The sequence below is a fragment of the Triturus cristatus genome, chromosome 5_2, assembly GCF_964204655.1.
Source record: "Triturus cristatus chromosome 5_2, aTriCri1.1, whole genome shotgun sequence".
Taxonomy (NCBI): domain Eukaryota; kingdom Metazoa; phylum Chordata; class Amphibia; order Caudata; family Salamandridae; genus Triturus; species Triturus cristatus.
Genome location: NC_140588.1, coordinates 1092072072 through 1092095377, shown reverse-complemented (window position 1 = coordinate 1092095377; position 23306 = coordinate 1092072072). Strand labels below are relative to the sequence as shown.

General features: G+C 47.2%; 1 protein-coding gene across 1 annotated transcript in view; it reads right to left on the bottom strand.

Annotated features, from left to right (window-relative positions):
• Window positions 1–23306, bottom strand: part of TAF1 (TATA-box binding protein associated factor 1) — a 303188-nt gene that overhangs the window by 165869 nt on the left and 114013 nt on the right. The window lies entirely within an intron of this gene.

Sequence of the window (23306 nt, the reverse complement as noted above, 5' to 3'; positions counted from 1 at the left end):
TGTTCCCATGAGGAGCAGGGTCAAGACTGATTTGCATATGGTTGGGTCCAAACTGGGGTGGCGTGGAGAGCAAAAGAACGATGGATTCAACCCAGATCTGTGACTAGAGGTGAATGTTTGATTTGCTCAGCATTCCTTCCATCATCTGTTTGTGCAGCACAGTCAACTATAGCATTTGGTTCTCTCGAACACAAGACAAGATGTAGCCAGAAGGAATATGGATGCTTTGCTAATTCATTTATTAATTTGTGGAGAAGATATTCTTACCTGCTTTCATGGAGGGGTGTAAGAAAGTGGGTTTCTGTTGCAGTAACCCCCCCCCCCCTTTTTTTGCCTAATAGCTGCTGCACTTTTCCTTGTTGTGCCCTGGACTCCTGCCAATCAGGTGCCCAGGGCCTGTGTTCCTTCCCTAAAAACTGCCTAACAGCCAAAACCCAAATTGGCAAACCTTGGCCACATGCCCTAGGTACCCAGGGCCTTGTGACCAGGGAAGGCCTCTAAGGGCTGCAGCACTCATTGTGCCACCCTTAGAGGCCCTGTGCCCTAACACACACACACACTGCTCTTGCAGGCTGAGTGTCTGGATACAAGACATAACAGAGAGTCGACATGGCACACATCCCTGTGTGCCATGCCCACAACCTACACTGCCCTGGCATACACCAGCCACCCCTCTAGCTGGGTGCCCTATGCCAGTGGTGTGGGCACAGAGACAGGAGCCCTATGCCCCTACAGTACCCAGGTCCATTGCTGGGTCCTGTAAGTGCAGTGCTGCCATCTAAGAGTATATGGTGCTGGGAACTTGTCAAACACGAACTCCACAGCACCATAATGGCACTGAAGACTGAGAAGTTTGGTATCCAACTGCTCAGAACATTAAATCCACACTGATGCCAGTGTGGGATTTAATGTACCAAGCACCACAGAGGGCATCTTAGAGAGGCCCCCTGAAACCTAAACCTACAATCCACGTCTGTTCTGAGGCTGCCTCGGCTGCCACACAGCAGACATGTTGCTGGACCCCTGGGTAGGAGAGCCCCTGCTCTCCTGGGTTTGCAACAATGCACATCCTGGGCGAGGTGCTAAATCTCCTCCCCCAGGATGGGCAGGGGGAAGCTTCAAAGGCATGCAACCTCTGTGAGCTTCCCCAGGCCACTGCAACCCTCCACTCTGGTGGGAAGCTTGGCCGGAAACCCCAAATAAGGACAGGGGATGTGCCAGCCTGCCAACCCCACCCTTCAGGTGGGGGAGGTGAGGTGAAGCACATCTCCGGGCTCTCGCCATCTTGAAGATGGGAAGCCCTGCCCCATCAGGACTACGCTCCTGCCCCCCTCCCACAGGAGAGAGGCAGGATAGGGGGTGTACCCACCCCAGGAACCCATTGGCCCCTGCCCTTCACCTACCTGTAACCCCCCTAAATCTAGTATTTAGGGGCACCCTGAACCTTCCTTCCCCAGATTCCAGATTGAAAAACTACAAAGAAGAACAAGAAGAAAGAAGACCTGCCCTGCAGCGGCTAAAAAGAGAAAGACACCAACTGCTTTGGCCCCAGCCCTACCGGCCTGTCGACCCTCGAACCTGCTCCTGCTCCAACCAGGCATCTCTTGTGGCCAGCAACCTCACCAACCCCGGAGGACCTGGCTACCTTTTAGCTCTAAGCCCCTGGGACTCCCATGAGTAGAGGCTCTACTCAAAACCTACTTCTAATCCCTGGCAGCAGCCCGGAACCGCGAACCCAGCACACTCTGCACCAGCCAAGCCTGGCCAGTGCCAGAGTGAACAAAGACCACGAGGACGACCCCACGGCGACTGTGACCTCGAGTCCGGCCCCCAAGGACCTCCCTCGACATTCCTGAAGAAGCCTGCAGCCTCAGAACAAGGTGCCCCCCCTACCGCGATCAACAGAGGGTAAGATTTCCCGACACCAAAAGGCACCCCTGCACGCGGTGCCCCGCGGCCCCCTGTGCCCAATCTCGGGGTACCTACCTATCCTCCAACTACCCAACTTACCTCTCGAAGTGGTGGTGGCACCTGAAGAATCCTCATCCCCGAGCTTGCAGACTTTTTCTAAACCGGAGATTTCCCATTGAAACCAATTGAGCGCCCGAAGGCTCAAAAGCACCCTGCACCCAGCCTCCCGAGTGGCCCTGGCAGTGCAACCTCTACACCTACCTACTTCCCCACTTGCCCTGAGTAAGTGACCAGGAGCCCAGCTCCCACAGCCGCGTGGATTGCTAGTCAGCAGCCACCAACCAAGGCCCCCCTATCCCTCATAGGATAACATTGGGCCTAACTCTCTCTGCACCCGGCCGCCCTAGAGTCGCTAAGGGTGAACCAACTGTACCTACCTGACCCTGGAGGACCCCTGAGTCTATGCCCAGAACCTCAACTCTGCCAGTCGAGTACTTACCTTTAAACCGATAACTCTATTTTCTTCATAGGGTAACATTGACTGGCTTTTTCCTGAAATTTCTTCTAAGTGTGGGCTTTTCAAATCTTAAAATATTCACCAAAAATCAGCCGAGTAACGAAAACGAAAATACTCACCAGTGCTAGATCTTGGTGCCCAGCACTGACTCTGAAAAATACTTACAACTCTACTTACCCGTAACCCAATTTTCTCCCATAGGAAATCATTGACTGTTTTTCTGTGAAATTTCTTCTGTCAATTTGTGCAATCTTTAAATATTCTTTAAAAATCGTATAAAATCTGATAACGTAATTACTTACCTGTTTTGGATAAAGGTCCCAGTACTGAGTCTAGGCACCCAGTACTGGATTACAAAAGTAACGAAAACATACTGTACCTGCAACGGGAATTTTCTTCCATAGGGAATCATTGACTGTTTTCTTTGAAATATTTTCTAAGTGTCAACTTTTAAAATAGCTAAATATTGTTTAAAAATCATCACAGTAATTAAGACGACTTTCATCACTTGATTCTAAGTACTGACCCAGGACTGAGTCTAGGATCCAGTCCTGGAATTCCAAAAGTAATCCTAAAAGTAATCTGTGGCAAATAACATGAAACTTCCATTGAACTCAATGCATTATTGTGTTTAAAATAGTGTTGCCTATTGCAACCACTTGTAACTGTTTACAAAAGTCAATTGCATATTGCCAAAGTATTTATATAAAGCATCTCATTCTGAGAAAGTATATTTTAATTCCAATTGTTGGTTCTAAAATAAAACAAGCATATATTTTTTATATATAAACCATTGGTCTAGAGTTCAGCTATTGAGTGTGTGAGACCATTTGCTGACTGAGTGTGTACAACAAATGCTTTACACTGTCCTCTGGTACTGCCTTACTGCTCGACCAAGCTACCACTTCAGAGAGTAAGGTTATATGTAACTTTAGCCTCTGCCAAGCCTCTGGGGACTGTGGACTCTGTACACCCTGTACCTATTTGGGAACAGTATATACAGAGCCACTTTCTCACAAGGGGTGGAAGAGAAATTCAGAGAGATAAAAAGTACATCTGAATAGAGCTGTGAATGAATAGACCGGTAAACCCAGGAGAATTTCCTGATTCACGCCTTCGGTAAAGGGGTCAACACACCTCTAGGTTGTAGCAGAATCCTGGAGGGAGATCTGGGTAGAACCAGTTAATAAAATGATATTGCAACCAATGATTCCTCTAATTATTTTTCCCTGTGTGCAGCAGTGAATGGTCTCTGTGCACTTCAAGCAAGGCCATGAGCATCAAAACATGTGACAACTCACTGAGCAAGCCAGTGAGCTGCTAGAGTCAGTGGTATTCGGCAGAAGTGAGATCACCCGCTCTTTAACTCAAGATTACACCACAGGGATGAATCCTTATTTAACCCTTAGCCCTTTAGCAACCACCTTATGATGAGTCAGTAGGGGGAGGAAGGGCAAGAGGTGAACACTACAGAAAGTTAATAGATTCCTTTGTAAGTGTTGTATTGCAATTACATTTATATAGCACTTACTAACTCTAACAAGCTGTTTAAGTGCTTTACACCAAGCAGCACGCTGCTCTGAAACTGAAGGTAAATGGTTCATCCAGTGGTTATTGTTGGTACAGAGTACAATACAGTTGTCTCAAGGAGACCATTCTCTGTCTTTATGACCACTCTAGTGTCATTGAGGTGGATTAAAATGAGTTATCAGGTAGGTATGTTCATTAGTGGGGGGCATGCGAGTTCATACAGATGGCCGGTGGGATTAGTAGATGAGCAAGAGGAGATCAGGTATTGCTAGGTTGTACGGTCTGACGTTCTAAGAAAGACAGGTTTCGATCCTTGAGATGAGGTGTGGGCAATTTGCATGAATACAATAATAGAGAGTAAGATAAATATGCACATGACTTAGAGTAGACTGTACTCCAGCAGGAGGCACGCAAAGGATGAAAAGCAAGGAGAGGGTCATTCAAAGGGAAGAAAATAGAGATGACAATCAAAAGTTTTAAATGAAGGTCAAAGGTTTCTTGCAGGGTTTCTGGCACAAAGAGTAGACCTTTGAGATACATGCTCTCCACAGATGCAAAACTGTAGAAAGAAACATTATTTGCATGTGAGATCACGCTATATTAAGTAAATTTGAGAGGACATAGAATCAGGCGAACAGTCTGGTGGTAGACTTATCTTGGACCACTGCTTGAACATGGAACGGCTGTTCAGTTCTGGGATCCGAAGCATAAAGTAATGGCTGTTCGCATACATAGGGAGGCGTCAAGAACTTTAGGCTATCTGAGAAAGACTCTGTACCCTCATGATAAAGGCAATGTGAGAGAATATACAGGTTAAATAATGCAAAGGAGATTCTGCAAGTGCTGGAGCTATGTCTGCTGATGTTTACCCTTAAAATGTGCCTCACAAATGTTTTCAGTAAGTACAAGAGTAAAGCAATTTGATGCCCCTGGTTTAGCAATCACATAACAGAGGTGAGAATAGTTTCCCAGACAGTGGAAGTGCACTGCATTGTAGTTGGAGGGAGGAGACCAGTACACTGAAGTAAGGAGGCTACATAAAAATATTCAGTGACACCTTTCATTTAACAAGGAGATGCATATTAGTCCATCCGAGCACTAACATTCAGTTGATGGATAGAAGAAAGGATGCAGTTTTATTTTCAAGGTGAGGAAGTTTCTAGGTCAAGTCTTTTCTTTGTCTGTCCCGGATTGCTGCCATGTGCCAGATGACAACAGCCAGGGGCTGAGATCTCACACGTCTTTGCCCCTGGGTGCTCCGACTTGGAGCCAGCCCCAGTGATTCCTGCTGTGAGAAACATCACTTTGCAGAAAGGATGTTTCTCAAGGGCAGCTTGGGAAAGAAAGCAGAAGTCCCAGCCGAGCACAGGGCTCATGTAGGGAAAGGAGCACTGCATGCCGAGCACAGGGCTCATGCGGGGAAAGGAGCACTGCATGCCGAGGACAGGGCTCATGCGGGGAAAGGAGCACTGCATGCCGAGGACAGGGCTCATGCGGGGAAAGGAGCACTGCATGCCGAGGACAGGGCTCATGCGGGGAAAGGAGCACTGCATGCCGAGGACAGGGCTCATGCGGGGAAAGGAGCACTGCATGCCGAGCACAGGGCTCATGCGGGGAAAGGAGCACTGCATGCCGAGCACAGGGCTCATGTAGGGAAAGGAGCACTGCATGCCGAGCACAGGGCTCATGCGGGGAAAGGAGCACTGCATGCCGAGGACAGGGCTCATGCGGGGAAAGGAGCACTGCATGCCGAGCACAGGGCTCATGCAGGGAAAGGAGCACTGCATGCCGAGGACAGGGCTCATGCGGGGAAAGGAGCACTGCATGCCGAGGACAGGGTTCATGCAGGGAAAGGAGCACTGCATGCCGAGCACAGGGCTCATGTAGGGAAAGGAGCACTGCATGCCGAGCACAGGGCTCATGCGGGGAAAGGAGCACGGCATGCCGAGGACAGGGCTCATGCGGGGAAAGGAGCACTGCATGCCGAGCACAGGGCTCATGCGGGGAAAGGAGCACTGCATGCCGAGGACAGGGCTCATGCGGGGAAAGGAGCACTGCATGCCGAGGACAGGGCTCATGCGGGGAAAGGAGCACTGCATGCCGAGCACAGGGCTCATGCAGGGAAAGGAGCACTGCATGCCGAGCACAGGGCTCATGCGGGGAAAGGAGCACTGCATGCCGAGCACAGGGCTCATGCGGGGAAAGGAGCACTGCATGCCGAGCACAGGGCTCATGCAGGGAAAGGAGCACTGCATGCCGAGGACAGGGCTCATGCGGGGAAAGGAGCACTGCATGCCGAGGACAGGGTTCATGCAGGGAAAGGAGCACTGCATGCCGAGCACAGGGCTCATGCGGGGAAAGGAGCACTGCATGCCGAGCACAGGGCTCATGCGGGGAAAGGAGCACTGCATGCCGAGGACAGGGCTCATGTGGGGAAAGGAGCACTGCATGCCGAGGACAGGGCTCATTCGGGGAAAGGAGCACTGCATGCCGAGGACAGGGCTCATGCGGGGAAAGGAGCACTGCATGCCGAGGACAGGGCTTTAGTTTGGCATGCAGGATTTAATTTCTACTCCTAGGAGTGAAATGATTTATGTGGACCTGTGCATCAAGTAGAGATGTAAAGATGTTCTGCTTTACCAACCCAAGTGTGAAAAACCTCCTTATGTTACTTCTGAGCCGCAGCCGGTTCCTGCCTTACCTGATTTCACAAGTCCTTGTTCAGGTAAAACACTTGCACTAGTTGAACATCAGTGAAAATAGAGTGGGGATGTTGGGATAGTGTGCTTTGCACTTTTGTAAAATCTCTTTGAGTACTCAGCATCTCATAGGGTGTAAGCATGCCACTGCCTTTAACCTCTTCAGTGCCCATGACGAGATAGTCTCGTCATGGAGCACAATTGCGCTGTGTCCATGACGAGACTATCTCGTCATGAACCCCACCCACTAATACAACGCCCGGCACAGGAGGGGGAAAGGGCGTGGCACTAAAGGGGTTAAATACAAGCTCCTGAGAAACATGGATCATGCAACAGGAAGGGTGACAAGTGAAAGATGGCTGCACCCTTGCACTTCCGGGGTCAGATAAATGTAGTACTGTTTCCTCAAACATTGCCCCACAAGTTAACATACCTCCTGCAGAGAAATGCACGCAAATGAATATCCAAGAATTTAAGGTATCAGATTGACTCAGCATTTTGTTCTCATAGTGTTAAAATGAGCGTGCTGAGTGGTTATGGTAACATCACTTGTTAGCACCAAACATTCAAGTTTTTAGTATGCACTGCGTAGTCTGTATTATTTTCAACATGGCAGCTGCCGCAGAACCCCTATAAAACATTTGTAATCCACTCACTTCAGCACACTTGTCCCATATAAAATGTAAATAAGTCCGTTAGCTCTGATGTTTTTGCTATATTCAGGTGCTAGTCATTTGCTTACCTTGTAGTAAATGCAGCCAACAAAACAATACTGGGAAAATGACACACAACTGACGCACACGCACACATTTGAGCAGTTTGGAACATGCTATCCTGACTTGTACACGAGGAGAGGAGAGCAGTGCCAGGGCTCCACTACCCACATGCACATGGGGAAACAAACTTCACCATCTACGCAGAATACAACATTTTTTTCAACATAGTATATATGCCTACAAGTCAGCCATTAAATGTCGAAAAATTCCAACCAGCATCTGGTTGTTTTTAAATTATTGAAACAGTGGAGGAGCAGCTTGAGAAAGTCATTAGGTCCCAAGAAACTCAAAAGAATTAAGTTCTATTTGCAGACCATTGGTAATACAGTTCCCTCTCACAACACAAGAATGGTATGTCTTTGTGTTCTTAAGGGATGAACAGTCTAACATATATAAAATGACAAGATAACCCGTATTTATAAATTATACTGTCAGAAACTCTAACGCCAATCTATTTGGGCAATCTCTCTTTTGCACCCTTTAAGGCACACACAACTCTTTTAAAGCTTGTTCGAGAGGATGGAAAATAATTGATTGAATAGGGAAAAAAAATATTGCAGATTAGAAGTCACTCACCTTTCCACGGAAGAATGGCAGTAGTTTCCGAGTGGGAACCATAAAGCCTTGCCTGCATAAAGGCACCGTGGAAAGAAAGAGAAAGGGAATTGGTGGCTCTAGTGCCTCTAGCAAAATTGAAGTAAGTCAGCGCACAACATAGAGGTCAAACAAGAAAAATCTTCTTTTCTGCAAATTTTACAAGAACTATCTCGCACTATTCGAGAATTAGATGAAGAGATCAATGCAATCAAAACCGACTTGTCTACCCGTTGTGAAAATGACTATTGGAAACTTACTTTGGAAGATTTCAACAATAAACTAGACATCTATGGTAAAGAAATCCAGGAGAGAAAACTCCGTAAGTTTAGAAGAGATACCATAGATTATAAGATGAATGAAGTGTACACGTGGGCAGAAGTTTATTCACGCAGAAGACCCTATCTAGCCTAATACTTCTTCTCAAGAGTCGGTAGTGTCAGATAGGGAGTTAGATCCAGGACGTGTACCAGTTAATCTTCAACCTGAACCAGGTACTTCGGGTATACAAACAGGAGCAACAGATGCTGATGCTTTATCACAATCTCAACCTGAACCTTTTTTAGCGAGCGGCCCGACTTCCGGTCGTCCCCCAGACCCAAAAAGATCAGGCGGGGTAAAAGACACAGATGCACAAAGCTTGAGGAGCAAGGGCAGAGCCTTGTAATCAACATCTCGTCCATTGAATTAACACTAGCTCAACTAAAAGTTCTTAACAAAGGTACATCGTTCGTACCAGTACATCACATGAACCCCTTTGAGCTTGAAGTATCAGTTTTCAAGTTCATGAGAAATATAAGATTGAAACATTTTTTTATGAATGTAGTTCCAAGTCAACCAACCCAGGTTGACCTTGATGACGATCAATCAACTGAATTGAGTATTTTCAAACCAAAGAGCTCATTCATACCACCTGTGTCTCATAAGACAATAGACACTTTTGAAACTTTACTACGGCATGACTTATCTAAATTGAAAAGTAAAGCACCGACATTTACTAATTTAAAAAAACATGAAGCTGCTATTATCAAGCAGTTAGCCATGGATGACCGGTTCACATTCCAGATGGCAGACAAAGGTGGTGCACTAGTCGTAATGGACAGAACTTTCTATGAGAATAAGGTTACAATGTATCTACAGGACACAACAACATATCTTAAATTAGATCAGGATCCCACTAACATGATTAAAGACACTCTTCAACACATTTTACAGCATGCAGGTGACATGGGTTGGATTTCTTCTAAGATACACAGTTTTTTGCTAGTCAAGCATCCGAAACGACCTAAAATCTACATGTTGCCAAAAGTTCACAAGAGTCAACATGATCCACCATTTCGACCGATAGTGGCAGGTTGTGACTCCCTTTTTACACCATTGGGGCAGTTTGTTGATTATTTCTTACAAAAATTTGTACAGACATGGCGTAGCTATGTCAAGGACACCACTCATTTTTTAAACCTACTGAGTGAAGCCATTGTACAATTCCCAACGTCATGGTCACTGTGTACTATAGATGTGACATCTCTATACACTTCTATTCCATTGAAAGAAGGCATTGAATCTTGTGAATGGGCACTGTTACAGTTACCAGAAGTAGGTGTGAATAAAGTTTTCATACTGGAACTTTTGACCTTTTGCTTGCAACACAGCTATTTTCAATGGCATGATCAATATTTTTTGCAGATCAGTGGTACTAGCATGGGTTTTTCAGGGGCACCAGCGTACGCCAACACATTCATGTCCAAATTTGAATGTGATCACATCTTTACAAATTCAGAATGGTCTACAAACCTGGCATTTTATGTCCGGTTTATAGATGATATCTTCTTGATTTGGAAGAATTCACAGTCATTACTCGAATCGTGTATCAAAGAATTGAACAACAAAAATACACGGATACAATTTACACACAACATCAGTTCTGAGTCCTTACCTTTCTTGGATGTATTGATTACTCACAAAAATGGGGTGCTAAACACTACTGTGTACTCTAAACCAACAGATCGCAATAATTTGCTGATGTTTTCTAGTTTTCATCCACCCTCTTTGTTACAAAATCTGCCTTATTCGCAGGCTCTTAGGATCAAAAGAATTACATCAGATAGTAGTGAGCTGGATAAGACAATAGAAGAAGAGTGCGCTAAATTCCAATCACGTTGTTATCTCAACCACGTTCTAGATAAAGCAGTGGTCAAAACAAAGGAAATTCCACGTAGCACATTACTTTCACCAAGTTCAGCAACACAGGAAACACGGCAAAGATTGGTGTTTGTTTCCAAATACTCTACTGATTCAGCCAAGATAAAAAGGATTCTAAAATCTAGATGGGATTTACTCCAACAAGAAGCTGAATTCAATGGTTTATTTGACAACCAACCTTTATTCGCATACACAAGAAGTAATAACTTTAAGGAATTGTTGAAAAAAACATACCATTCAAAGTGTGAAAGTTATACAGGAATGCGAAAGTGACAGAACTGCGTTAATTGTCATAATGTGATGATAGGTAATATTATCAATCACCCACACTCAGGCAAGAAAATATTGCTCAGATACTATGGAGATTGTAACAGCATTAACGTGGTATACACATTGAAATGTCCTTGCGGACTTTTGTATGTAGGCAAAACTTCCAGGAAGATTAAAATTCGGATTTCAGAACATAAAAGTTCAATTCGAACAAAAAGTCTCAAGTCTTATGTAGTTACACATTGGTTACAGCAGCAACACACTATTGCCCAGCTGAAATACATGATTTTAGAAATCATTGCAGTACAACCAGATATGGACAATTCTAAGTTGTTAGCTCAGAGGGAAGTATGGTGGACCAAATATTGGCAAACGCTGGCACCAGCAGGGCTTAATGATAAATTGGAAATGTCGTGTTTTTTATAAATTCAGATTGTAAGTATAGCACATATTGCAGCAATTATCGTATCAATTGAAATTCCTTTATTCAAACACTTTTTTATTTTCTCCAGTTTACTTTTTCAGTTTCATTCGTGACTTTGATTTTATGGTACATTTTACTCACTATTGTTTGTAGACTAGCAGGGTTATTGACAATAGTTTTTTCAGCACTGGGTGGTCCACCTGGTTTACTTTTTCTACATTTCGGTCATAAAATTAATGGGGCAACGGATTCTAACCATGTTTTGGGAATGTCACTTTTCCCCATTAGTAGCAGAGGCAGTGGCACTATGAAGTATGTATTCAACAGTAGTGAGTTTCTCCATTTTGGTATAGCTAATATTCTAGGTGTATCACAGTAGGCTAATAGATGAGTTCAGTTTTTTTAAAAGAATTACGCATTGAGGTTGTGAGGATCAGTGAGGAACGTGCAACAGAAATTATTGTTTTTCATCACACGTATAAATCCAGCGTAAATAGCAAATCAGAGTAAAAGAGATTTAAATCACTTTTGAATTTGACCTGTTGATTTTGGGCTCTGTTGAACCAACTGATAGTGATGCGTGTGCAGAATACAAGTAAGTTTGTGGTTCTTAAGATGGCGACCGGAGCAGTCGCTTGAGCGCCCGGCTCCGTCGGCCCTTGGCCTCGGACTATCATCCTGATTCCTATCCTTGCCGATTTTCGAGGTGCAACGCGTGCGACGACGCGCTGACTGCGCCGCCGCTTTCCCGAAGTCTTAGCCCGCCCGGATGCCGGAGTTTTTGGTGCCTTTGTTCCCCGCCCTGGACCCTTGCTCTACTGTGGCCTCGGCCGGCCCCCTGGAATCGTTGCAGTCACCGGACCCGCTGGTGCAAATCTGAGCCCGAGGTCCCGATCCCGCCTCACGCCACGCACGGTCGCCAGAAGAGCCGGGAGAGAGACGCCCGGACACCTCCTGTACCCTGCATCTGATGGGCTGGAGCCAGAGGGTAAGCCCCGGTGTGGCGGGTCTCCTACCCCGCTCTGTGGACCACGCTGTAGAAGGCTGCAGACCCCCTTCTTCTATGGTCTAGTCGGCTGCAAAGAGAGCCTGAGGGAGGGGAAGAGACTGCTGGCTTTCACCTGTTGCGGCGCAGACCTGTTGGGAATTGCCTCCTTGTCACGATCCCCCCCCTGGCCACGGTACCGTTCAACGGTAAAACATGGCGCTGATTGCCTGCTCGCTGCTGGGGGGTGATGCTCCGGTCTCGCCCGCTGCCCGCTTCGCCCTCCCTCTACCAGACTCCAGCTCCCCAGTGCCGTCCCGGATTGCTGCCGTTGGGGGGACGCAGCTTCCGCTGACATACGGCTCCGTTCTGGCTGCCCTGCGGGACTTTCGTCTGCAATTGTGTGTCGGCTTGCAAAAGCTGAGTGAGCGGTTCGACTCTACACTGTCTGCTGCGGGCCGTGAGCGCCCCGTTTGTGATCAACAAGACGTGAGTCTGCCAGTGCTGTGGTCCTCCTGCGGGGAAGCAACGACTGGGTATAACGGTGCTACACTGGTGTCTGCATTTGGCTTTCCCGGCGCTCAGGATCAATCGCTCTCCTGCTCAATGGCAGATACTTTGTTTCCCCGGTCATTGCTGCCTGCTTTGTTGTTGCCTGCCTCACCGTGCCCGCAGGAGTTTCCAGCTGAACTACACCTGGCGACCTCGAGGAACTGTTCACGGTGGCCTACGACTCCTTTTATGTGGAACTCATGTACTTTACAAGCCAGGTCTGGATTTTATATGGTGTGCAAGGGGACCTCAATAGATGATCGGCGGCCATTTTGTGACTCTACTTCTCCATCTTCTCCCAAGTGGCCATATTGTCTTTGTCTGTTCGGGATGCGGGGCATTCACGAGGGGGCGGGTCTAATCGTACGCCCGCGATCGGGCCAGGGCTAGATTACTTTCTATCATCATGGCTTCACGGCCGGGCTGGACTGGGACTGGAATTGTCTACTTATGTTGTGCGCACTCGTCGCGATCTGTCTGCCTTCATTTCCGTGGTGTTACATGCTATCTTCCCACGACCGCCTTTGGGTGTAGTGGGGTTTCAGTGTGTGGAGGCTTGGTTGGCCGGTGGTGTCGGGCGCTCCTGAGGATACGTGGGCTCCTCCCCGCCTCCTTTCTTCTTTCTTCTCTTAGTTTCTTTACTCTATTCCTACTTTCTCTCTCGTCTATATTTCGGGTTCATTGGGCGACAGGCACTATGCTGGGGGGGGGGGTAGGCCATAGCCTCCGCATTGGTGTAGGGTGGGGGGGTAATTTACTGTTTCTTTTTTAGTTCTATGGGCCTCTTTCTTTCATGTCTCTGCGCTATACTTGTTTCGATTCGGGGTCCGGGTGTGGGGTGGATTGAGTGGGGGCGGCTTTTAGGGGGTGCGTATTTACTACTGTGATGATCCTGTTATCTAATTGCATCGCCTTACTGTATGAGATTTTCTATGGCTGTTTTAATGATGCTGCTGCTCTCCAGTGTATGAAGCCGACTTGCGGACTCGAATCTCCTTGTTTCTATCCTTTACTGACTTTTTTCCCGATAAAAATTTTTTTGAAAACCTTAAAATTAACCTTCACTTCTCCTTCCCCCGGTGTCAAGGATCCCTCCAGTGTATGAATCCTGAATCGTTGCTAATCTTGACCTTGACGCACAGGGGATGTATTGTTTGTCTCTGTGCTCAACCGTATTGTGGCCGGCCTGATGGTTGTAGGCCCGTATTTGTTCTTTTACTATGCACAAATAAAGGTTTTTAAAAAAAAAAAAAAAAAAGTTTGTGGTTCTTACTACCCAGGTATGGTGATTTCGTGTTTAGTCCGTTTTTTTTGTTAACAGGACTTGTAGAGTAAAAGATCAGTCCACTTTCTATGATTGTTGTGTATTCAATCGAGAATACGTCAGACGCGCGGGAGAGCAGCCTTTTTAACCACGGTTTCACCGGACAGAATTTTTACAGCGTCCGGAATCTTCAGACTATACACACGCGAGTCGACAGGTCTCAAGAGAGGTGAGACAATAGAGAGATTTAATTACCGGGAGTAACCACTCAGGTTACAAATAGGAACGAGTGGGAAGTAACGTTTGATTTACTAACAGCAACAAGCAATTCATTATGCTGTTGCATTTACAGGTGTCGGTTGTCTATATCCGGTCGACTTTGGATCGCTACAGCTTCATTGTTAAACTAAACAGGTCTCGCATGGAGAGGCCCTAACTATCTGTGGGATAACAGTGATTCTGGAGACTCGGTAAATATACAACGCTTTCATTAGGTGCTGGCTATTATTTTTAATTCATTTCTTTGGTTGATTTCCATTCACTACATTTTTACTTGTTATACAGCACGAGGACTGCGGTTCCAGCAGGTTAGGAATTATTAAGGATTGAGTCTTGGATACTCATACGTAGAGACGATCATTAAGCCAAGAGGTTCTGGTGTTGTCAAGTAAGAGTTACCTCCTAAGGAGCTCACACGGTGTTTAGTTTATTCTGTTAGTAACATTTATTCAGAAGCATTTTAGAATGGGGTTTTTATGTCCCTTGTTCTCGTTTTTTTTCGGGCTTCGTTCTTTATTTATGTTGGTGCTTCCTTACTTATCCATCACACTTATGATCACTGGTGACGGTTTTTTTCCATGGATTTTCTGTGCTTTTGATCGATAATTGTTGGGATCAGTGTGTGTACAGGATTAGTCCACTCTGTGGTTATTGAATGCATGAAGTGATTATTGTATTCCATATGTAGATAAAGAGCATTGAAAAAATAGCGTATTTTTGTTTTCATTCTATGTTTTCTGACACAGGCCCCTGAAGAAGGGATTTCGAATAATCCCGAAATGTATTGGGCGTCAACCACAACATCTACTTCGATTTCGTCACCAATTACTCTTGCATAAGTGATCGTAACAATGAAATATTGAGTATTGATTGTGTTTGATAGATTTGATTACTATCGATTATGTTCAAAGTAAATGTAAAGCATATTCAATTTTCAGTTTTATGAAATTGACAGCTTAACAATTAAAAAAGCCTTTTGTTTGACTAAATCAGTGATGATTCATTATCTCATGTAAATCAGTTATTTAGGTGAACGACAAAAATTTGTGAAGTGTTTTCTTTAAATTTGCAAGCTGTGCATCCGGTATTCAGATGTTGTTGCATCTGCGTTTTTGTTTTTGTCTAGTGCCTCTAGGACATTGTACTAAACAAGACTAAAATGTTGCATGAAAAACATTGGAAATGCAACAGCTGGGAAAAACAAAAACTATTACAGTAAAAAAAGGTGAAGTAAAACCTGAGAGATGTAAAACAGATTGCATCGCTGGCTTGGGTTATTTTTAGGGTTTGACGGGGTTCTAAAGCAGTAAAACGCATCTATATAACAATGCACTTCAAATCAGCAGGCACTGCAAACAGCCGCACGCTCCTGAAGTTTCACTTTCCCATCCTAGAGGCCCCCATACACTTTATTACATAGGAGAAAGAGTGCTGCTCCTAGAACAGCAGGATCCTTTCTTGCGCGCAGGAAGAGAAAGCTTCGTTTAGAGCGAATAATTTAAAAAGCTCGGGCAGTCTTGGTCTTTATGCGCGCTCCAGCAGAGGCCCTGCATGCTAGAAAGAGCAGTGCGAGCGCGCGCCCACGCGCGCAGCTTACAGGGAACATAGACTGCAACACTTCCAGGGGACAATTTGCCAACCAACCCAGTTCGCATTACCTTTGTGCAGTCAGAGCTACAATGAGCACAACTCAAAAAACACAGCTCCAGACTCTGCTTGAAAATGTCCCTCTGCCACCAGGGTTACTTCCACCACCAGATTCATCACCGCTCTGGGCATTATTTTTCTTTACATGGGTGATTATTGAAACTGGAAATATCCCATCTGTGAGCAGTATGAAGTAACAATGACGCAGCCACACTTCTATGCAGCGCAGCACAGCGCCAGGGCCTTCTCCGCTCTAACCGACTGCGCTCCTTCATCCTCACTTGGGACCCTGCACTTCATGGAGATACTTATTCTTAACAACAACGTAAGGCAAGACATGTAGGAGCCGTATACGTCATCTGCAGTCACGTTTCTACTGCACATCCAACACTTTAGTGCAAAAATAACACCAACTTTGAAGCCACATTAGAAACGCTGGCCCTCCTGAGGGGGAGGGAAATATTGCAGCAGCAGTGCCCCTTTACCACCACTCACTATGATGCCCTCTAAAGCTGCTGTCAAAAATGTCCTTCTATTGAAACACATCACATGAAAAAATGTAGATTTTTGGACGTAAAAAAAAAGATATTAAAAATCTTGTGCATTTCAGATGAAATTAGAAACTGTAGGGTCCATTAAACCCAACGGCGCGTGCTGGATGCCATCCGCTCCTGGCTTCAGCATATTCATCTGTGGACCAGGAACCTCAGCTGCTACAGAGTGGGTAGGGGGAGGGACACAAGTATGTGTTATGTTGCCTCTGTGACGTTATTATGCTCACTACAAAGTCCTTATGATGGGTGTTCTGCAAATACACTCAGTGCTGCTAGAAACAATTGTTCCAATACTTAAACAAGCACTTGCTCAAGCCTCTCGGAGGGTGATGTGTGGCCTATACTGGTCGCCCAAAGTGCTTGCTGAATGAGGGACTATGGTCTACACCGGCCGCTGCAAGGATCTTGTTGAATGAGGGACTATGGTCTACACCGGTCACCCCAATGCCCTTGGTGAATGAGGGACTAAGGTCTACACCAGTCGCCGCAATGACCTTGGTGAATGAGGCACTATGTCTACACTGGTCGCCCCAATGACCTTGTTGAATGAGGGACAATGGTCTACACCGGTCGCCGCAATGACCTTGCTGAATGAGGCACTATGTTTACACTGGTCGCCCCAATGACCTTGTTGAATGAGGGACAATGGTCTACACCGGTCGCCCCAATGACCTTGTTGAATGAGGGACAATGGTCTACACCGGTCGCCCCAAGGACCTTGTTGAATGAGGGACTATCGTCTACACCGGTCGCCGCAAGCACCTTGTTGAATGAGGGACAATGGTCTACACCGGTCAACCCAATGACCTTGCTGAATGACGGACTATGGTCTACACCGGCCGCCACAAACACCTTGTTGAATGAGGGACTATGGTCTACACTGGTCGCCGCAAGGACCTTGTTGAATGAGGGACAATGGTCTACACCGGTCGCCGCAAGGACCTTGCTGAATGAGGCACTATGTCTACATTGGTCGCCCCAATGACCTTGTCCTTTTTGAATGAGGGACTATGGTCTACACCGGTCGCCGCAATTACCTTGTTGAATGAGGGACTACGGTCTACACCGGCAGCCACAAGGACCTTGCTGAATGAGGGACTATGGTCTACACCGGCCGCTGCAAGGACCTTGTTAAATGAGGGACTATGGTCTACACCGGTCGCCGCAATGACCTTGTTGAATGAGGGACTATGGTCTACACCGGTCGCCGCAATGACCTTGTTGAATGAGGGACTATGGTCTACAGCGGTTGCCCCTATAATCTTGCTGAATGAAGGGACTGCGGTCTACATAGTTGCCCCAATGACCTGGCTGAATGAGGGACTATGGTCTACACCGGTCAACCCAATGACCTTGCTGAATGACGGACTATGGTTTACACCGGTCGCCGCAAGGAACTTGTTGAATGAGGGACAATGGTCTACACCGGTCGCCGCAATGACCTTGCTGAATGAGGGACTATGGTCTACACCGGCCGCTGCAAGGACCTTGTTGAATGAGGGACTATGGTCTACACCGGTCACCGCAATGACCTTGTTGAATGAGGGACTATGGTCTACACCGGTCGCAGCAATGACCTTGTTGAATGAGGGACTATGATCTACAGCGGTTGCCCCTATAATCTTGCTGAATGAAGGGACTGAGGTCTACATAGTTGCCCCAATGACCTGGCTGAATGAGGGACTATGGTCTACACCGGTCGCCTCAATGACCTTGGTGAATGAGGGACTATGGTCTACACCGGTCAACCCAATGACCTTGCTGAATGACGGACTATGGTCTACACCGGTCACCCCAATGCCCTTGGTGAATGAAGGACTAAGGTCTACACCAGTCACCACAATGCCCTTGGTGAATGAGGGACTAAGGTCTACACCGGTCACCCCAATGACCTTGGTGAATGAGGGACTATGGTCTACACCGGTCGCCTCAATGACCTTGGTGAATGAGAGACTATGGTCTACACCGGTCACCAGAATGCCCTTGGTGAATGAAGGACTATGGTCTACACCGGTCGCCTCAATGACCTTGGGTGAATGAGGGACCATGCTCTACACCGGTCACCCCAATGCCCTTGGTGAATGAGGGACTATGGTCTACACCGGTCACCCCAATGCCCTTGGTGAATGAGGGACTATGGTCTACACCGGTCACTCCAATGCCCTTGGTGAATGTGGGACTATGGTCTACACCGGTCGCCTCAATGACCTTGGTGAATGAGGGACTATGGTCTACACCGGTCGCCCCAATGCCCTTGGTGAATACGGGACTATGGTCTACACCGGCCACCTCAATGACCTTGGTGAATGAGGAACTATGGTCTACACCTGTCACTCCAATGCCCTTGGTGAATGAGGGACTATGGTCTACACCGGTCACCCCAATGCCCTTGGTGAATGAGGGACTATGGTCTACATCGGTCCCCTCAATGACCTTGGTGAAGGAGGGACTATGGTCTACGCCGGTCACCTCAATGCCCTTGGTGAATGAGAGACTAAGGTCTACACCGGTCACCCCAATGCCCTTGGTGAATGACGGACTAAGGTCTACACCGGTCACCCCAATGACCTTGGTGAATGAGGAACTATGGTCTACACCGGTAGCCGCAAGGACCTTGGTGAATGAGGGACTATGGTCTACACCGGCCGCTGCAAGGACCTTGTTGAATAAGGCACTATGTCTACACTGGTCGCCCCAATGCGCTTGCTGAATGAGGGACTATGGTCTACACCGGTCGCCGCAAGGACCTTGTTGAATGAGAGACTATGGTCTACACCGGTCGCCGCAAGGATATTGTTGAATGAGGGACAATGGTCTACACCGGTCGCCGCAAGCACCTTGTTGAATGAGGGACAATGGTCTACACCGGTCGCCGCAAGGACCTTGGTGAATGAGGCACTATGGCCTACACCGGTCGCCCCAAGGACCTTGTTGAATGAGGGACTATGGTCTACAGCGGTTGCCCCAATAATCTTGCTGAATGAAGGGACTACGGTCTACACAGTTGCCCCAATGACCTGGCTGAATGAGGGACTATAGTTTACACCGGTCGCCCCATTGACGTTGCTGAATGACGGACTAAGGTCTACACCGGTCACCCCAATGCCCTTGGTGAATGAGGGACTAAGGTCTACACCGGTCACCCCAATGCCCTTGGTGAATGAGGGACTATGGTCTACACCGGTCACCTCAATGACCTTGGTGAATGAGGGACTAAGGTCTACACCGGTCACCCCAATGCCCTTGGTGAATGAGGGACTATGGTCTACACCGGTCACCCCAATGCCCTTGGTGAATGAAGCACTATGGCCTACACCGGTCGCCCCAAGGACCTTGGTGAATGAGGGGCTATGGTCTACACCGGTCACCCCAATGCCCTTGGTGAATGAGGGGCTATGGTCTACACCGGTCACCCCAATGCCCTTGGTGAATGAGGGGCTATGGTCTACACCGGTCACCCCAATGCCCTTGGTGAATGAGGGACTATGGTCTACACCGGTCGCCCCAATGACCTTGCTGAATGAGGCACTATGAATATAATGCATTTGGTTAGTATTCACCCTGAAAGTTTTGGGGGCAATGATACACGCTGACAGGGCTGCCAAAGCCTTCCATGGCACCACGCGTGACCACCTGAACACTGATCACGCTGTTTTGATTGCACTGGGATCGCGTTAAGAATCCACTAACTGTTCTGGATCAGAACCCAGGAGACGTGTACTGTGACACTAAAAGGATAGAACTGGGGGAGAGTAAAATGTAAACCCATTCATTCCATACATGGGTTCAGTTAGGCCACAATATATAGCAAGCACTCGTCCAGGCTTGGATTCATGCTGTGTGCAAGAGACTGCTCCAAGTGTGTTTCCAGTGGGGAATTTTGCCTCTGTGAAGTTTTACACCCAAAAAGGTCCACCGTCAGGCTAATGTTTGCTCTGTTCAGCCTCACCTTGTTCAGGATGAAATACACTTTCTGTTCATCTACCCTGTCGTATGACAAACGAACACCCTTAGCAAAATCAGAAGTACTAACCACAGTCCATCTTAGGCTAAATATTCTAAATTATATGTAGCTCTGTGTCCAATTAGAACAATATATTAAACAACACTGCAGCATCACCCCCTAAGACAGCTGTCCAGGGATTTAATGAGAAACCAGTATAAAAAGAGAGAGATGCAGCCGATGGGCTGTCCTCGCAACACGGCTGAAGGCTAAAAACACTGTTCCTTCAAGGGGCAGCAGTTTCCATCCCTCATGATGCCTGAACTGACAGCTGCCTCAAAGGCTTGGTTCTTTTTTTCCTACATGGTGTGAGAAGGATCCCACAACACCCTCAGGCTTCTGTCACCTCAGACCTTCGAAGTATTTTGTTTCATGGGACATTTTTAGATCCTTCTTTCGGGCGCTCCAGGCCACCTTTTCATACCAGGTTTACTGGCACTATGCCTGGTATTAATTTGGGAAAAAGGGGGTGGTGATGGACAGAGTTTCTGAATGATGCAGAATACTCTTACCAAGTCAAGAGATCATGGTTTTAATCCATCACCGTTTTTTAGCTCACTGCCCCATCCCAGCTGAGAACCTGGCTACATGCAAATTAGTCTGTACCTGTCCCAGTGCATGATGGGAACAGGGCAAACCAAACTACCAAGCCAATTCTTATACTGGGAAGGAAACAAGCTTCCGGGGACCGGTTTCTGGCATCACAGCCTTCGTCGGCCCGGCTTGCCTGAATCCTGATGGTGCAATGAGCAAGGGACTCACGTCTGAGCATACCCTCCCACACTGAGTGTGGATAAAATCAATTTGGGAAAAAGGGGGTGGTGATGGACAGAGTTTCTGAATGATGCAGAATACTCTTCCCAAGTCAAGAGATCATGGTTTTAATCCATCACCGTTTTTTAGCTCACTGCCCCATCCCAGCTCAGAACCTGGCTACATGCAAATTAGTCTGTACCTGTCCCAGTGCATGATGGGAACAGGGCAAACCAAACTACCAAGCCAATTCTTATACTGGGAAGGAAACAAGCTTCCGGGGACCGGTTTCTGGCATCACAGCCTTCGTCGGCCCGGCTTGCCTGAATCCTGATGGTGCAATGAGCAAGGGACTCACGTCTGAGCATACCCTCCCACACTGAGTGTGGATAAAATCAATTTGGGAAAAAGGGGGTGGTGATGGACAGAGTTTCTGAATGATGCAGAATACTCTTCCCAAGTCAAGAGATCATGGTTTTAATCCATCACCGTTTTTTAGCTCACTGCCCCATCCCAGCTCAGAACCTGGCTACATGCAAATTAGTCTGTACCTGTCCCAGTGCATGATGGGAACAGGGCAAACCAAACTACCAAGCCAATTCTTATACTGGGAAGGAAACAAGCTTCCGGGGACCGGTTTCTGGCATCACAGCCTTCGTCGGCCCGGCTTGCCTGAATCCTGATGGTGCAATGAGCAAGGGACTCACGTCTGAGCATACCCTCCCACACTGAGTGTGGATAAAATCAATTTGGGAAAAAGGGGGTGGTGATGGACAGAGTTTCTGAATGATGCAGAATACTCTTCCCAAGTCAAGAGATCATGGTTTTAATCCATCACCGTTTTTTAGCTCACTGCCCCATCCCAGCTCAGAACCTGGCTACATGCAAATTAGTCTGTACCTGTCCCAGTGCATGATGGGAACAGGGCAAACCAAACTACCAAGCCAATTCTTATACTGGGAAGGAAACAAGCTTCCGGGGACCGGTTTCTGGCATCACAGCCTTCGTCGGCCCGGCTTGCCTGAATCCTGATGGTGCAATGAGCAAGGGACTCACGTCTGAGCATACCCTCCCACACTGAGTGTGGATAAAATCAATTTGGGAAAAAGGGGGTGGTGATGGACAGAGTTTCTGAATGATGCAGAATACTCTTACCAAGTCAAGAGATCATGGTTTTAATCCATCACCGTTTTTTAGCTCACTGCCCCATCCCAGCTGAGAACCTGGCTACATGCAAATTAGTCTGTACCTGTCCCAGTGCATGATGGGAACAGGGCAAACCAAACTACCAAGCCAATTCTTATACTGGGAAGGAAACAAGCTTCCGGGGACCGGTTTCTGGCATCACAGCCTTCGTCGGCCCGGCTTGCCTGAATCCTGATGGTGCAATGAGCAAGGGACTCACGTCTGAGCATACCCTCCCACACTGAGTGTGGATAAAATCAATTTGGGAAAAAGGGGGTGGTGATGGACAGAGTTTCTGAATGATGCAGAATACTCTTCCCAAGTCAAGAGATCATGGTTTTAATCCATCACCGTTTTTTAGCTCACTGCCCCATCCCAGCTCAGAACCTGGCTACATGCAAATTAGTCTGTACCTGTCCCAGTGCATGATGGGAACAGGGCAAACCAAACTACCAAGCCAATTCTTATACTGGGAAGGAAACAAGCTTCCGGGGACCGGTTTCTGGCATCACAGCCTTCGTCGGCCCGGCTTGCCTGAATCCTGATGGTGCAATGAGCAAGGGACTCACGTCTGAGCATACCCTCCCACACGGAGTGTGGATAAAATCAATTTGGGAAAAAGGGGGTGGTGATGGACAGAGTTTCTGAATGATGCAGAATACTCTTACCAAGTCAAGAGATCATGGTTTTAATCCATCACCGTTTTTTAGCTCACTGCCCCATCCCAGCTCAGAACCTGGCTACATGCAAATTAGTCTGTACCTGTCCCAGTGCATGATGGGAACAGGGCAAACCAAACTACCAAGCCAATTCTTATACTGGGAAGGAAACAAGCTTCCGGGGACCGGTTTCTGGCATCACAGCCTTCGTCGGCCCGGCTTGCCTGAATCCTGATGGTGCAATGAGCAAGGGACTCACGTCTGAGCATACCCTCCCACACTGAGTGTGGATAAAATCAATTTGGGAAAAAGGGGGTGGTGATGGACAGAGTTTCTGAATGATGCAGAATACTCTTACCAAGTCAAGAGATCATGGTTTTAATCCATCACCGTTTTTTAGCTCACTGCCCCATCCCAGCTGAGAACCTGGCTACATGCAAATTAGTCTGTACCTGTCCCAGTGCATGATGGGAACAGGGCAACCCAAACTACCAAGCCAATT